The sequence below is a fragment of the Rattus norvegicus genome, chromosome 2 (genome assembly GCF_036323735.1).
Source record: "Rattus norvegicus strain BN/NHsdMcwi chromosome 2, GRCr8, whole genome shotgun sequence".
NCBI lineage: Eukaryota > Metazoa > Chordata > Mammalia > Rodentia > Muridae > Rattus > Rattus norvegicus.
In genome coordinates, this window is record NC_086020.1 from 40,374,877 (window position 1) to 40,392,601 (window position 17,725).

Below are 17,725 nucleotides of genomic sequence, written 5' to 3' on the forward strand. Positions count from 1 at the left end.
AAAAAGAAAACTGATTACCTGTAATTCTGCTGCCACTGAGAACTATTACTCATGTTTTGATATAATTCCTTCCATTAATTTTTCAGTGTGAATGTAAATTATTGTTAGTATTTTAATAAAAGGAAGTAATTTGCACATGTAATGGAAATTCTTTTTTTAAGAATTAAAAAAAATTATTCTTGGACAATTTCACGCATGTATACAATGTATCTTGACCGTATTTACTTCCAGCTCTCCCTTCTCAATACCCCAGACCTTTCCAACATGTCCTTCTCTCATTTTCATGTCCTCTTCTTCTTAAAAAGTAACCCAGCAAGTCCAAATAGTGCCTCCTATATACATACATACATGTGCATGGGGATAGGCCATTCTTGGGAACAGGGGCAGACTACCAGTAACCACACTCTGGAAGAGGGAATGACTCTCCCTTCCTCATCAGCCATCTCTTGCCAATACCTCCTTAGTAGGGCTGGGGCCTAATGAGCCCCTCTCCACCCAGGCTGGAATCAATCTTGTGACCTTCTGCACATCTTGTGCAGGAACTACTAGTGCTATGAATGGTGAAAATTCTTATTTAAGAAGGTTGATTCTAGCCTTCCGGTTTCTGCCTGTGCCTGGAACTGAACCGGTTCTACCGCTCTCTGTACCCAAATCCTGTAGGTTAGAGAGCTGGACTCTCAGACGTGCAGGCTATCCTGAGACCTCAGGGGAGACCACCATTTCTGCTCACATTCCTGGCCCAAAAGGAACCTGCATAATAGCCTCTGGATACAGGAATACAGGAGCAGTCATCAGCAGGAACCAGGTTGACAGCACACCTGAAAGCTCTAGAACAAAAAGAAGCAAATACACCCAAGAGGTGTAGAAGGCAGGAAACAATCAAACTCAGGGCTGAAATCAACCCAGTAGAAACAAAGAAGTATACAAAGAATCAACAGAACCAGGAGCTGGTTCTTAGAAAAAAATCAGCAAGATAGGTAAACTCTTAGCCAGACTAACCAGAAGGCATAGAGACAGTATCCAAATTAACAAAATCAGTAGTAAAAAGGGAGACATAACAGAACTGGGGAATTTGAGAAAATCATCAGATCCTACTACAAAAGCCTATATTCAACAAAACAGGAAAATCTGGATGAAATGGACAAATTTCTAAACAAATAACAGGTACCAAAGTTAAATCAGGATCAGATAAACCATCTAAACAATCCCATAACACCTAAAGAAATAGAAGCAGTTATTAAAAGTCTCCCAACAAAAAAGAGCCCAGGGCCAGATGGGTTCAGTGCAGAATTCTATCAGACCTTCATAGAAGACCTAATACCAATACAATCCAAACTATTCCACAAAATTGAAACAGATGGAGCACTACCGAATACCTTCTATGAAGCCACAATTACTCTTATACCTAAACCACACAAAGACCCAACAAAGAAAGAACCTCAGACCAATTTCCCTTAATGCAAAAATACTCAATAAAATTCTGGAAAACTGAAACCAAGAACACATCAAAATGATCATCCATCATAATCAAGTATGCTTCATCCCAGAGATGCAGGGATGGTTCAATATATGGAAATACATCAACATAATCCACTATATAAACAAACTCAAAGAAAAAAATCCACATGATTATGTGATTAGATGCTGAGAAAGCATTTGACAAAATTCAACACCCCTTCATGATAAAAGTCCTGGAAAGAACAGGAATTCAAGGCCCATACCTAAACATAGTAAAAGCAATATATAGCAAACCAGTAGCCAACATCAAACTAAATGGAGAGAAACTTGAAGCAATCCCACTAAAATCGGACACTAGACAAGGCTGCCACTCTCTCTCTACTTATTCAATAGAGTACTAGAAGTCCTAGCCAGAGCAATCAGACAACGAAAGGAGGTCAAAGAGATACAAATTGGAAAGAAAGAAGTCAAAATATCACTGTTTGCAGATGGTATGATAGTATACTTAAGTGACCCCAAAAATTCCACCAGAGAAATTCTAAGCCTGATAGACAACTTTAGCAAACTGATTGGATATAAAATTAACTCAAACAACTCAGTAGCCTTCCTCTTGAAGCTGAGACAGAAATTATGGAAATGATACCCTTCACAATAGTCACAAATAACATAAAATACTTCGGTGTGACTCTAACCAAGCAAATGAAAGGTCTGTATGATAAGAACTTCAAGTCTCTGGAGAAAGAAATTGAAGAAGATCTCTGAAAATGGACAGACCTCACATGCTCATGGATTGGCAGGATTAATATAGTAAAAAAATGGCGATTTTGCCAAAAGCGACTACAGATTCAATGCAATCCCCATCAAAATTCCAATTCAATTCTTCATAGAGTTAGGAAGAGCACTTGGCAAATTCATCTGGAATAACAAAAACCCAGGATAGCTAGAACTATCCTCAACAATAAAAGAACTTCCGGGGGAATCACTATCCCTGAACTCAAGCAGTATTACAGAGCAATAGTGATAAAAACTGCCCGGTATTGGACAGAGACAGGCAGATAGACCAGCGGAATGGAATTGAAGACCCAGAAATGAACCCACACACCTATGGTCACTTGATCTTTGACAAGGGAGCTAAAACCATCCAATGGAAAAAAGATTGCATTTTCAACAAATGGTGCTGGTTCAACTGGATGTCAGCATGTAGAAGAATGCAAATCGATCCATTATCACCCTGTACAAAGCTTAAGTCCACGTGGATCAAGGACCTCCACATCAAACTAGATACACTGAAACTAATAGAAGAAAAAGTGGGGAAGAACCTGGAACACATGGGCACTGGGGATAATTTCTTGAACAAAACACCAATGGCTTATGCTCTAAGATCAAGAATCGACAAATGGGACCTCATAAAATTGCAAAGCTTCTGTAAGGCAAAGGACACTGTGGTTAGGACAAAACAGCAACCAACAGATTGGGAAAAGATCTTTACCAATCCTACAACAGATAGAGGGCTAATAGCCAATATATACAAAGAACTCAAGGAGTTGGACTATGCAAAGAATTCTCAGCTGGGAAATATTGAGTGGTTAAGAAGTACCTAAAGAAATGTTCAATATCCTTAGTCATCAGGAAATGCAAATCAAAACAACCCTGAGATTCCACTTTACACCAGTCAGAATGGCTAAGATCAAAAACTCAGGTGACAGCAGATGCTGGTGAGGATTCAGAGAAAGAGGAACACTACTCCAAGGTTGGTGGGATTGTAATTACTTTGTACCAGCATCAGTCTAGAGTTTTCTCAGAAAATTGGACATTGTATTACCTGAGGACCCAACTGTACTACTCCTGGGCATATAACCAAATGATGCTCCAACATATAAAAATGAACATGCTCCACTATGTTCACAACAGCCTTATTTATAATAGCCAGAAGCTGGAAAGAACCCAGATGCCCTTCAACAGAGGAATGGAGACAGAAAATGTGGTACATCTACACAATGGAGTACTACTCAGCTATCAGAAACGATGACTTCGTGAAATTCATAAGCAAATGATGAAACTATAAAGTATCATCCTGAATGAGGTAACCCAGTCACAAAAACACATACATAGTACGCACTCACTGATAAGTGGATATTAGCCCAAAAGCTCGAATTACCCAAGATACAATTCACAGACCACATGAAGCTCAAGAAGAAGGACAACCGAAGTGTGGGTGCTTCAGTCCTTCTTAAAAGGGTGAACAAAAATATCTATAGGAGGAGATATGGAGGCAAAGTTTGGAGCAGAGACTGAAGGAATGGCCATTCAGAGCCTGCCCACCTGGGGATTCATCCCATATATATACAGCCTCCAAGACTAGATAAGATTGATGAATCCAAGAAGTGCATGCCGACAGGAACCTGATATAGCTGTCTCCTGAGATGCTCAGTCAGAGCATGACAAACGCAGAGGCGAATGCTAGGAGCAAACCATTGAACTGAGAATGGTGTCCCCATTGGAGGAGTTAGAGAAAGGACTGAAGGAGCTGAAGGGGCTTGCAACCCCATAAGAATAACAATACCAGCCAACCAGAGCTCCCAGGGACTTAACCACCATCCAAAGACTACACATGGACTGACCCATGGCTCCAGCTGTATATGTAGTAGAGGATGGCCTTGTTGGGCACCAGTGGAAGGAGAAGTCCTTGGTCCTGCCAAGGCTGGACCCCTCAGTGTAGGGGAATGTCAGGGTGGGGAAGTGAGAAGCGGAGTAGTTGGGGAGGGGGAATACCCTCATAGAAGAAGCGGGAGAGTGGATAGGATAGGGGTCTTATGGATGGGAAAGGGAATAACATTTAAAATGTAAATAAAAGTTAACCAATTTTTAAAAAAGGTTGATTATAGGTTAAGGCCCCATTAACTTTTGCTGGGTGTTCACTGACTCTGTCTAGGCCACCATAATAAAGGCTGAACCTTAAAGAGCTTATAACAACATGAGCAATCAAAGCAATTAAATATTCAGCTTAGGTTATGGAATTGCTTCACTGCCCAGAAGACCATTGGTTTAGGAGGTAGAAAAGGAGAACACTAATGGGGATGATTGTACAGCAAGACATTAGCATGCCCTAATAATTACTTTTTATTGCTGGGATACAATATGTGACAGTAGTAACTTTAAGGAGAAGGAACTGATTTCAGCTCAGAGTTTTGGAGTCCTAGTGCATCATGGTAAAAAAGACATGGCAGTGGGAATATCTAAGTTCATGTTGGTGGGAATTTGCTGGGTAGGCTTCTTCGTGTGGCTGGAAGCAGAAAGCAGAAAACAGGCTGGAACCAGAATCAGGTTTAAACTTCAAAATCCTGCTCCTCGTGATCTACTTCCTCCAGTCATGCCACACCCTCTTAAAGGCTTCCCCACCTTCAAAGCACCACTGGCCAGGCACTGATCATTTAAAACACAAGCCTAGGAAGTCATTTCAGATTCAAACAGTAACCAGTGGGTAACTAAATCCAGCCAGCACCTCTCCGAGCCTTCTGCTCCCTCCTAAGTGACAAAGTCGGGGATTCTTTGCTGATCCTGAAATCCAAAAATTTCAGAGAGTGAACCATTTAACTTAGATTTGTTCCTTAAAAGGAACAAGAAGTGTTTTCTTTTGGAATATTTCATGTGCACAGGAAGTACAGAAAATGCTATATGTCTTTGAAATACAAGCCCTAAAATTTAATCTTGTGTTTGAGGTAATTTCACTGTTTTCTTTGGCTCCAAAGTTATTGTTTCCGTTTACACATTTTAAAAAGAATTATTATTATTGAAATTGGTAAGTGGAGATTATACAAATTAGTGCTACATATGTTTTGAAATATATACAAATTGTGTTATGACTAAATCAAAGTAATTAACATAGGTATATATATATATATCATATACTTAAGTTTAATGGTGAGAACACTTAAAACTCTCTTTTGGATGTTTCAAGTACATAATATACATAGTCACTTGATAGCCATTATGTTATACAATAGATCTCTAGGACTTATTTTTTTTTTTAGCTAACAAATTTTGTATTCTTCCCAGTTGCAGCCCCCTACCAACGTGCTGATGACTACTCTCCGTGGATTGACTTTTAAAAGTTCCACATGTGAGACAGTTTTATAACATGAGATCTTTTTATAAATTAATTCTAGTACAGGGGGCGTCTTGTAAGACTCGGGGTTCAGGATTATGCATTTTTCAGACAATTCATGATATGTAGGGCAGTTTTGGACAAATCGCCATAAGTCTTATGGAAAAGATTACAGCAGTTCTGCCAGTGTGCAGCCCTCTGACGGCTGGATAAGTCACTTAGCATATTTGAGCTTCAGTTCCCTCCTGTGTCCCACAAAAAAAAAAATGATTCCAGCAGTGCACAGAGTTATTGTGAGGCTTCACTGACAGAAGCCTGCAATGTAATTTCTGGATATAAAATGTGACCAACTGATCGTAGACATTACTACAAGCAGAATATCTGGGTATGTTTCTTTACAGCTTCCTACTGGGCTGGCTAGAGAGAATGGTGATTTGAACATACTGTGAATTCCATTAAAGCAGCACTTTAAATGTTCTTGGCATGTGAGCGTTAGGCACTGTACCACGAGCACCCTGAACTCTTACATTAGATGGTCAAAGAAGTCCTGTTTCTTTCAAAACATTACAAATTTTCTTTTTGGTATGAGAGCCTTTATTTCCCAACTGCAGCCTAACAGCATGAAGGCGTCTTGAGATTACACTGTAATGAGAATGTGTAGAATTAGCTTATGCTCTAAAGCAAGGTATAAGGAGGACATGTGTATTTGCAATCTTGAGGACTTTGGGAAGTTTAGGTGATTGGCCAGTGCTGTTGCTCACTGGAAGGACTACCCCAGCAAGGCAGAGGTAGCCTGCAGAACTTGGGTGTTTTTCTGGCTTGATGTCTTTGTATTTGTTTATTTCCCTGGGTACAGCCCACCGGGAATCTAGAAGATGCTACATTATTCTTCAGGTGGGCTCTTCTGACTCCCACTCCTATCCCAAGTCCTTGGCTTAAGTCCTCATGTATGTTCTGCATAGCATTCCCCTTCTTAGACTCTGTCAACATTTATGGAGGTTAAACAGTGGGAAGGGGGCCAAATAGTGTAATCTGTTTATATGCTTGTACTATAAACATTTATAAAGTGCTTTTAGCCAAATGGAATTTTCTCTCCCCCCAAACCCCAGGTACTTCTCAGTTCTGAGGAAGATGTAGGTCCTCCAGCTTAAATAGAACCACGAGATAAACGTTCTGCATAGTCTCCTCCTTATTCCCACTCCTTCCGAAGTTAGGCTTAGACCAGATGGTCTGTATGATTTGCATTAATAACAAATGCCACATAACAAAAGCTATAAAGTGTATTTTAAACTATAAAGTGTAGACTTACCCAGAATCCCTTTGGCCCAACCAAGGCTAGTAATCAGGGTTTTTCTTCTTTCTCTCCTCTTCCTCTTCTTCCCCTCCTCCCCTCTCCATCTTCCTCTTCCTCCTCTGCCTCCTCCTCCTCTTCCTCTTCCTCTCCCTTCTTCTCCCTGTCCTCCTCTTCTATTGGATAAATGATGCTTGCTCACTTACACATTATGCACCGAGAGCAAGAAGGATGTGCTCACAAGGCTCTGTGTGTGCTTTCTTATGGTCTGTGAAAGCCATGAAGGGAAGGATTACACCCACGTGTTCTCTGGGCCCAGTACGCTACTGACTATGTGGGAGCTGTTCACAGATTTTGTTGGATGAAAGAATAATTCATCTATGATGACCTGGACAGTCTTTGAAACTTAAGTCCAAATAATCAGAAACTTAAAGCAGCTCTCTCTTTCCTTAGAATTAGGAAACTCTCAGCTATGGGTGTTATCATTCCTCAATCATCTATCCATGAAGGGGAAGGAGTCTGTCTGTCTGTCTGTCTGTCTGTCTGTCTGTCTGTCTGTCTGTCTTCCTATCTTGCCCAGAACAAAAAGCCAACATTTTCTCATAATGCCATAGGGTGGGGTGGGGAGCGAAACAAACATTCCTTTACTCTGAAACTATTCATTTGGTTTAATGTCTTCTCGATTTGTATATACACTCTTATTTTTCTTGGAGAAATATTTACTTTTTAATCAAATTCTCAGGCTTGTGCTTTACTCTTACAGAGTAAGAGGCATTGCAAAAGTTTTCAGAGAATTCCCTCAGATAGTCACAGGTTAAAACATTCTGAAGATGCTCCTTGGAGAATGGCTTTCTCCATGGTGGTACCATGTTTGTTAGTGATACTATTGTTCCTGTCTGGTGAATAAGCCAACTCTCTTCTTCATTTGACAGTTCAGGTGTGGCTTGCTTACCTTCTGTCTTAGTCAGGGTTTCTATGGCTGCAACAAGACACCATGATCAGACAGCAAGTTGGGGAGAAAAGGGATTTGACTCATACTTCCACATTGCTGTTCATCACTGAAGGAAGTCAGGACAGAAACTCACACAAGGAGGCAGGAGCTGATGCGGAGGCCATGAGGGATGGATGCTTCTTATTGGCTTGCTTCACAGGACTCTTCAGCCTGCTTTCTTATAGATCATTGGCCCAGGATGGCACCACCCACAATAGGCTGCCCTCCCTCATTGATCACTAATTAGAAAATGCCCTAAGCTGGCTCTCATGGAGACATTTCTTTTCTTTCTTTCTTTCTTTCTTTCTTTCTTTCTTTCTTTCTTTCTTTCTTTCTTCCTTCCTTCCTTCCTTCCTTCCTTTCTTTCTTTCTTTCTTTCTTTCTTCCTTTCTTTTTTTTTTTATTAACTTGAGTATTTCTTATTTACATTTCGAGTGTTATTCACTTTCCCGGTTTCTGGGCAAACATCCCCCTAATCCCTCCCCCTCCCCTTCTCTATGGGTGTTCCCCTCCCCATCCTTCCCCCATTGACGCCCTCCCCCCAACAATCTAGTTCACTGGGGGTTCAGTCTTAGCAGGACCCAGGGCTTCCCCTTCCACTGGTGCTCTTACTAGGATATTCATTGCTACCTATGAGGTCAGAGTCCAGGGTCAGTCCATGTATAGTCTTTAGGTAGTGGCTTAGTCCCTGGAAGCTCTGGTTGCTTGGCATTGTTGTTCATAAGGGGTCTCGAGCTCCTTCAAGCTTTTCCAGTTCTTTCTCTGATTCCTTCAACGGGAGTCCCGTTCTCAGTTCAGTGGTTTTCTGCTGGCATTCGCCTCTGTATTTGCTGTATTATGGCTGTGTCTCTCAGGAGCGATCTACATCCGGCTCCTGTCGGCCTGCACTTCTTTGCTTCATCCATCTTGTCTAATTGGATGGCTGTATATGTGTGGGCCAAATGTGGGGCAGGCTCTGAATGGGTGTTCCTTCTGTGTCTGTTTTAATCTTTGCCTCTCTCTTCCCTGCCAAGGGTATTCTTGTTCCCCTTGTAAAGAAGGAGTGAAGCATTCACATTTTGATCATCCGTCCTGAGTTTCATGTGTTCTAGGCATCTAGGGTAATTCAAGCATTTGGGCTAATATCCACTTATCAATGAGTGCATACCATGTGTGTTTTTCTGTGATTGGGTTGGCTCACTCAGGATGATATTTTCCAGTTCCAACCATTTGCCTATGAATTTCATAAAGGCATTGTTTTTGATAGCTGAGTAGATGTACCACATTTTCTGTATCCATTCCTCTATTGAAGGGCATCTGGGATCTTTCCAGCTTCTGGCTATTATAAATAAGGCTGCGATGAACATAGTGGAGCACGTGTCTTTTTTATATGTTGGGGCATCTTTTGGGTATATGCCCAAGAGAGGTATAGCTGGATCCTCAGGCAGTTCAATGTCCAATTTTCTGAGGAACCTCCAGACTGATTTCCAGAATGGTTTTACCAGTCTGCAATCCCACCAACAATGGAGGAGTGTTCCTCTTTCTCCGCATCCTCGCCAGCATTTGTTGTCACCTGAGTTTTTGATCTTAGCCATTCTCACTGGTGTGAGGTGAAATCTCAGGGTTGTTTTGATTTGCATTTCCCTTATGACTAAAGATATTGAACATTTCTTTAGGTGTTTCTCAGCCATTCGGCATTCCTCAGCTGTGAATTCTTTGTTTAGCTCTGAACCCCATTTTTTTCCATTTATATATATATATATTTTTTTTTTAATTTTATTTTTTTTTTATTATCTTGAGTATTTCTTATATACATTTCAAGTGTTATTCCCTTTCCCGGTTTCCGGACAGACATCACCCTCCCCCCTCCCCTTCCTTGTGGGTGTTCCCCTCCCAAACCTCCCCCCATTGCCACCCTCCCCGCATAGTCTAGTTCACTGGGGGTTCAGTCTTAGCAGGACCCAGGGCTTCCCCTTCCACTGGTGCTCTTACTAGGATATTCATTGCTACCTATGGGGACAGAGTCCAGGGTCAGTCCATGTATAGTCTTTAGGTAGTGGCTTAGTCCCTGGAAGCTCTGGTTGCTTGACATTGTTGTACTTTTGGGGTCTCGAGCACCTTCAAGCTCTTCCAGTTCTTTCTCTGATTCCTTCAACGGGGGACCTATTCTCAGTTCAGTGGTTTGCTGCTGGCATTCGCCTCTGTATTTGCTGTATTCTGGCTGTGTCTCTCAGGAGCGATCTACATCCGGCTCCTGTCGGTCTGCACTTCTTTGCTTCATCCATCTTGTCTAATTGGGTGGCTGTATATGTATGGGCCACCTGTGGGGCAGGCTCTGAATGGGTGTTCCTTCCGTCTCTGTTTTAATCTTTGCCTCTCCCTTCCCTGCCAAGGGTATTCTTTTTCCTCATTTAAAGAAGGAGTGAAGCATTCACATTTTGATCATCCGTCTTGAGTTTCGTTTGTTCTAGGGATCTAGGGTAATTCAAGCATTTGGGCTAATAGCCACTTATCAATGAGTGCATACCATGTATGTCTTTCTGTGAGTGGGTTAGCTCACTCAGGATGATATTTTCCAGTTCCAACCATTTGCCTACGAATTTCATAAACTCGTTGTTTTTGATAGCTGAGTAATATTCCATTGTGTAGATGTACCACATTTTCTGTATCCATTCCTCTGTTGAAGGGCATCTGGGTTCTTTCCAGTTTCTGGCTATTATAAATAAGGCTGCGATGAACATAGTGGAGCACGTGTCTCTTTTATATGTTGAGGCATCTTTTGGGTATATGCCCAAGAGAGGTATGGCTGGATCCTCAGGCAGTTCAATGTCCAATTTTCTGAGGAACCTCCAGACTGATTTCCAGAATCTGAACCCCATTTTTTAATAGGGTTATTTGTCTCCCTGCGGTCTAACTTCTTGAATTCTTTGTATAATTTGGATATAAGCCCTCTATTTGTTGTAGGATTGGTAAAGATCTTTTCCCAATCTGTTGGTTGCCGTTTTGTCCTAACCACAGTGTCCTTTGCCTTACAGAAGCTTTGCAGTTTTATGAGATCCCATTTGTCGATTCTTGATCTTAGAGCATAAGCCATTGGTGTTTTGTTCAGGAAATTTATTCCAGTGCTCATGTGTTCGAGATGCTGCCCTAGTTTTTCTTCTATTAGTTTGAGTGTATCTGGTTTGATGTGGAGGTCCTTGATACCCTTGGACTTAAGCTTTGTACAGGGTGACAAGCATAGATCGATCTGCATTCTTCTACATGTTGACCATGGAGACATTTCTTAAACTGAGGCTCCTTCCTCTCTGATGACTCTAGCTTGTGTTAAGTTGACACACAATCCCAGCCAGTACATCTACACCTTTATCCCTTTCTATCAACTCCTCTACCTTGAACCAAGAGTTAGAACTCTGGTTGTCAGTACAGAGCTTGCTATATGAATGGGTTGGTTTCCTCATATAGAACAGTGATGTTTTCTACTCAGGTAAGGGCTTTTAGCTCAGGATGGTCTTGTGTGTTCATTTATTTGTCTGTTTATCACATGGGTATGGAGAGCCCACTGTGTGCCAGGCACTGTCTTAGTGGTGAATAAAACAAATGCGTTTTGATTTTCATGGAGCAGATATTCCAGGGGAAAGACTTGGAACAAACAGAAAAACAGATTTGCAATTGGATGGGTGGACTCAAACAGAAATGGTGCAGTAGGAAGTGATTTGAGTGATTGTGTGGCTAGTTTAGGTGAATCATCACAAGATTCCAAAGAGGGAGGGAGGAAGGGAGGGAGAGAAAGAGAGAGGAAGAGAGACAGAGAGACAGAGAGACAGAGAGACAGAGACAGAGAGAGGATGAATTGGCAAGGGAAGTAGCTAGAACCCAGGACGTCAGCGTTATGTATGTGAGGATAGCCAGAATGCTTATGGACTTAGAGGGTATCTGTGATTTTGAGAGCTGGTGTACAGTGTTGGGGTTGGAATAGAGTTTGCATTTAGTGGGTAGTGTTTCAGGCAGGAAGTGATGTCATCTGAAATACTTTGTAAAAGGTTACTCTGACTGCTGTGTGAAGAGCGAATTGCACAGAGCCTAAGTATGAATGCAGAAGGTCATTAGGAGACGGCCATAGTCACCCAAGCTATTGACAATGGCAGCTTACAGTATGGTGTGGAGATGCAAAGAGGGGTTCGAGTGTGGGAGTGGGTGAAAGCCCTTCCTGAGTGGCAAGTAGCTAGTAAACTCTAGCTTCCATCATGACTATCACTGGCTTGAAGAAATGCAACTAAATTAAGTAATAGGTCAGTTTAACAGTGGTGTTCTGAACATGATGGAGTTTAGAGCAAATTAGTTAGAATGAGCCAAGTGTCGTGTGCATCTGGAGAGTGAATTACTGTTATTTTTCAGTTCTGTCACGGTGAACACAGTGTTTTCAACACAATGCTCTATTGCATTTGCAAAGGACATTTGTCATTTACTCCTTCAAGACACATTGTTTTGCTGTTTTGTGGTGAAAAAGAATTCTGATTATCTTCAAATGACAGATGGTGAAGGAGCTCATTCTAAGCCATGTGGGGGACCTAATATATTATGGTGCTTTGGAATTTATTATGAACAAGGAGTTGGAAAAAAATTACAGAGTTAATATCCATGAGGAAACAAAACTTTAAAAAAAGGTGCAGGTAGATTAATGTATTTGTAGATACAAGCCATACAACCCAATATCAGATAGGCCGGAGAAGAAGTAATGTCCTGAAAGCAACCACAGTTACCAAACCACTGATTTTAGAGTCACGCAAACACAAAGAGGAGAGACGTTACATATATAGAGAGGCTAAGGAGTTGCTGATGGGGTGTGGGAAGGTGGGAGGGGGTCTTCTGCTCTGTAGAAGAGTCTTTGTTTCCACACTTAGCATATCTTTGCAGTCCCTCTCATCAAGCCGAGTTATTCCAAGATGCAGAAGTCTTAAATGAAAGACAGACATCACCGAAATCCTTTAAGGTCGTCCTGATCTCTTCAAATGTTAGAATTCACTGGGGGTGAGGCTGGCTTTACAGCTAAGGGACCCTGTTACTACAGAGTAATCCCTGTAATGAGCGAAAATGTGACAACACATATTGAGAAAACACTGGATTCTAATTGATAATATTCTACTAGACCAAAGGGAGTTTGTTTTCGAAACATGAACACCAATATTCTCCAAACACCGTGACTTCTAGGCTTAACCAATTACTCAGGTTCCCCGAGTACACACAGGACAGCAGTAATTTTGGCAGTGCATTTTTTCTGCTTTCAAAATTCCTATTTTCTTTCTCCTTTTCCTTTTCAAAAGTAAATCCAGATGATGTCCTGGTTAAGGTTACTATTGCCACGAGGAAACACCGTGACCAAAAGCAAACTGGGAAGGAAAGAGTTTATTTGACTTCCACATCACTGCTCATCATCGAGAGAAGTCAGGACAGGAACTCAAACAGGGCAGGAACCTGGGTGCAGGAGCTGACACAGAGGCCATAGAGGGGAGCTGCTTATTGGCTTGCTCCCCATGGCTTGCTCAACCTGTATTCTCAGGAAACCCAGGGCCATGTGGCCAAGGGTGGCCCCACTCACAATGAATTTCCACATCAATCACTAATTAAGAAAGCATTCTACCAACTTGCCTACAGCTTATCTTATGGAGGCAGCTTATCTTATGGGCTCTCTTCTCGCCAGTGACTCCAGCTTGTGTCAAGTTGACATAAAACTACCCAGCAGAGACAACAAGCGTGAAAGCACTTGTCTACAGGGTGTGTACTGGCCAGCTATGCTACCAGGAAGCGGCTTCTTTTTCCTTTAGTTTTCAGTGTGGGGGAAAACCTGGGGTCTTGTCATATGTCAGATCTCTATCAGTGCCTAACAGTCCGTCCCTGAAGTATTTTCCTCCTAAGGATTCTTTTTCTTTTAAGGCATGCTATCATCAACTTGCCCAAGCTATCCTTGAATTCTACCATCCAGGCATGCCTTCAGCTCACTATTCTCCTACCTCAGCCCCCAGAGTAGCTAAATTACCAGCATGAACCTCTATGCCCAGGAAGATGTACCTTTTGAAAACATAAAACAAAATCATTTTGAAATACAAGCAAAACCCAGCTTTCTCCAAACCGTGTTCTGTGAGTCATTGATTCAGGGTACTTGAGAGAATTTTCACTCGTGTTGTTGTGCTTGCCTCTCAGGTTCCCATGGAACCTATCTTGCCTTGTGGCCAGCCATACCTCATTACATCAGTTCTCCATCAGCATCTATTATCACGAGAGGAAACACAAAGAGACACACCAGTGAACCCATCCATACAGGCACACTAGGGTTGTCCCCAGCAGGGAGCATCACCCCAATTCTCATGGTGGGCAGGAAAAATGTCTCCTTCCTTCGGGTTGCTTATCCTTAGGTGTGACAAGCCTTGCGTGATGTGCTGGCAGTGGTGGCTCTGTTTCAGTGGGATTCCCTTCCACACATCCTGGTGGAATGGCTACTCATCCAGGAGCTTGGACCTCTCACCCAACAAAGCCTACGGCATCTATGCATGTTCTGCCTACAGCGGGCCAGAGAATACACATGGTCTAAGATAACGGTAAGTGTGGCCCGATACAAATTTATGAAATTACTTAAAATCTATAAGGGTTTTTGTTTGTTTTTAAGTTTTTTATTTTGGCCGTAACTTTTGCAACTTGAGTGTGCAGTTTTTGAATAGGACAGTCTGATCACAGTACCAAAATGGTGAGCACACCTGGTAACTGTGGGGACAGGAGAGAAAGAAAGCTAAATAGAGACTTTCTAGGGGTGGTGATGAGAGGAGCGGATTCCCTCACATTTCTGGACCTGCTTGCTGCTGGAAGTGCCACATGCAGCTTCTAGTTCTCTTCTTCCCCTCCCCCACTCCTCCTTGGTGTCAGTTGAAAATATGCTTTTCTATATGCATGAACCTACACAATTGTTTATTGAGGGTTAATTGCTTATTTACTGCCCATATAAGTTTCCTGCTACCTGGGAAAGAGGTGAGTCAAACTGTGGTTGAGATCACTGCCAGCAATCAACACTTTCCCTTAAAGAAGATTTTATGGGGAATGGGAAAAGGCATCTGACCTCATGTTTGCCATTTCTCCCAGCATGCTCATTCTAAATGTTCTTATTTGGATGCTTTCTGCTTAATTGATGAGATTTATCGTTTCACAACTGTTATCATAACTGATAAGGTTTTGAATTTTGTATGCAAATGCTTATAATGCACAATTGGTTTGCGTCTTCTTTTTCAGTTTGTTTTTGTGAGGCTAGATTTGAACCTTGGGCTTCACAAATGCTAGACAGGAACTCTCCCACTGAGCTAGACCACTGGTCAAATGCATGGTGTGTTTGCCCTTAACCAATTAGACCCCAATGACAAGTACATTGGTATGTTTTGTGTTTCTGAGGATGGCTGCTTTCACATAAAGTCATCCTAGGACTCTGAAGATCTGATGAACATTCTACAAAAATTTTATTTTGTTGTTGCCTAGTGGAACTAATTAAACACATGGATGGACAAATAAGTCAAACCGGGATGCTTCTCTAACTCATCCAAGAAACCTCCAGAGAATTAGGGCTGTCTCTATTGATATCTTAATTGCTCTGAATCATCCTGGCTCCTCTAGATCTCAATAAATAACAACCTGCATGTAGCACACGCTTTGAAATGTCTTCCTTCTAGTGACCCAGAGTTTATTATTTTTCTGTTGGGAAAAGAAACTCACGCTGCCATATTTCAAATATCCTGAGATATAGACCCATTTTGTAAGTGTAAAAACAGTAAGAAATGCTGATAAGTAAGCATGAGGTTCAGCTCATTCAAGTAAAAATACCCTTCATATTCTTTTACAGAGATGGGCTAGGTGTGTGTGTGTGTGTGTGTGTGTGTGTGTGTGAGAGAGAGAGAGAGAGAGAGAGAGAGAGAGAGAGAGAGAGAGAGAGAGAGAAAGTGGGACCAATGCAAACAGAACAAGGCCATCTATGCAGTCTCTTCCTTCATTTGTCTTTGGGGGACTGTGTGGGTGAGAGTTATCTAAGTCAGGATTTTCCAGATAGTGGTGTGGTTTCATAGAAGTCTTCAACATGGAGATGGGGCTCCATTTACAGAAGCTCTGACTGTCAGTGTGATTATGTTGAAGTCTTTATCACAGAAGCTGGCCAACGTTTATTAAGATGCAGCCATGATGTTTCTTTTGGGGAATTTGCCCTAGACCAGCTATTTAACTTTTCCATGGCTTGGTTTCCAGTAACAGAAAATGGGTAAAATAGTAGGAACTTAGCTCATGGAATGATGAATAGGGAAGAAACTTCTATCTGTAAGTTAGAGGACCACCAGCCTCAGGGCCATCCAATCTTAGCTGCCATCACCATCTTCATGGTCATTATTATCATCTCTTTCCTTAATCATCATGTGTAGGAGAATAAGCTGAGCTTAAACACAACTCCAGTAATTTGTGTTCCCCAGCTTTATTTCTGAAGAAATACAGATATCCAGTAATGGTTACAGTTCTCCATTAACTTCTCTCTAGACTTGGTAGTATTTTTTGGAGAAAGATGTCATGAGTTGAAAAGTCCTAACCACCCATCACTCAGAATGTGATCTTAGTTGGGAATAAGCCTGACGTTGAGGTGATAGGTAAAATGACTTCTTAGGGACTTCTTCCCCCCCCTCCATCTTTATTAAATTGGGTATTTCTTATTTACATTTCAATTGTTATTCCCTTTCCCGGTTTTCAGGCCAACATCCCCCTAACCCCTCCCCCTCCCCTTCTATATGGGTGTTCCCCTCCCCATCCTCTCCCCATTACCGCCCTCCCCCCAAACAATCCCATTCACAGGGGGTTCAGTCTTGGCAGGACCCAGGGCTTCCCCTTCCACTGGTGCCCTTACTAGGATATTCATTGCTACCTATGAGGTCAGAGTCCAGGGTCAGTCCATGTATAGTCTTTAGGTAGTGGCTTAGTCCCTGGAAGCTCTGGTTGGTTGGCATTGTTGTACATATGGGGTCTCGAGCCCCTTCAGCTCTTTCAGTCCTTTCTCTGATTCCTTCAGCGGGGGTCCCGTGCTCAGTTCAGTGGTTTGCTGCTGGCATTCACCTCTGTATTTGCTGTATTCTGACTGTGTCTCTCAGGAGAGATCTACATCCGGTTCCTGTCAGTCTGCACTTCTTAGCTTCATCCATCTTATCTAGTTTGGTGGCTGTATATGTATGGGCCACATGTGGGGCAGACTCTGAATGGGTGTTCCTTTAGCCTCTGTTCTAAACTTTGCCTTCCTATTCCCTCCCAAGAGTATTCTCTTGACCGACAGGACTAAAGTGTCATGGAAAGGTGAGCCTTGGACACAGGATTGCACAAAAAAGATATTGTATTGATGAGGAAATCAGCACATGATGATGGGGATCAATATGTCCACACCACGGTCCAACACCAGAGCTAAGGAAGCACAGAGGATGCCTTTCCATGGGTTTCAGGAACATAGCCCTGGCCATGTCTTGGTTTCAGACTTCTAGCTACCAAAGTGTGTAGTAATAAATCCTGCCTGTAAGATTCTCGGTTACAGTAGCCATAGGCACTTGACACAGATGGAAAGACACCAGTGGGGGCACCATGATGGATTCTGGCTCCACCAGTCTGATCACTGAAGCTTGAGATGGGGTTGAAATGCTGAAAAACTGTCACATAATGTCATTAGGTTTTGATCACCAATTAGTTTTTATCATCTTCTTTTGATGTACTTCTAGGGTCTTTGTTCAATGAAAGACTTTCCTAACCACTGTAAAAATGGTAATTGTGTGGACACACACTCTTTCCTGGCATATTTAAATGAATCTCAGATCTCACACTTTCTCTCCCTCCATCCTGCCTTTCCTTTCTC

General features: G+C 42.1%; 1 long non-coding RNA gene across 2 annotated transcripts in view; it reads left to right on the forward strand.

Annotated features, from left to right (window-relative positions):
• LOC108349939 (uncharacterized) overlaps window positions 1-15,501 on the forward strand; it is a 40,964-nt gene extending 25,463 nt beyond the window's left edge. Inside the window, exons 3-5 of one of the 2 annotated variants that reach the window (XR_005500601.2) lie at window positions 5,515-5,578; window positions 14,235-14,417; window positions 15,340-15,501. This is a non-coding gene — a long non-coding RNA (uncharacterized LOC108349939). The remainder of the gene's footprint in view (window positions 1-5,514; window positions 5,579-14,234; window positions 14,418-15,339) is intronic. The other variant, XR_010063735.1, reaches the window with a different exon arrangement.
• The last annotated feature ends 2,224 nt before the right edge of the window (window positions 15,502-17,725 follow it).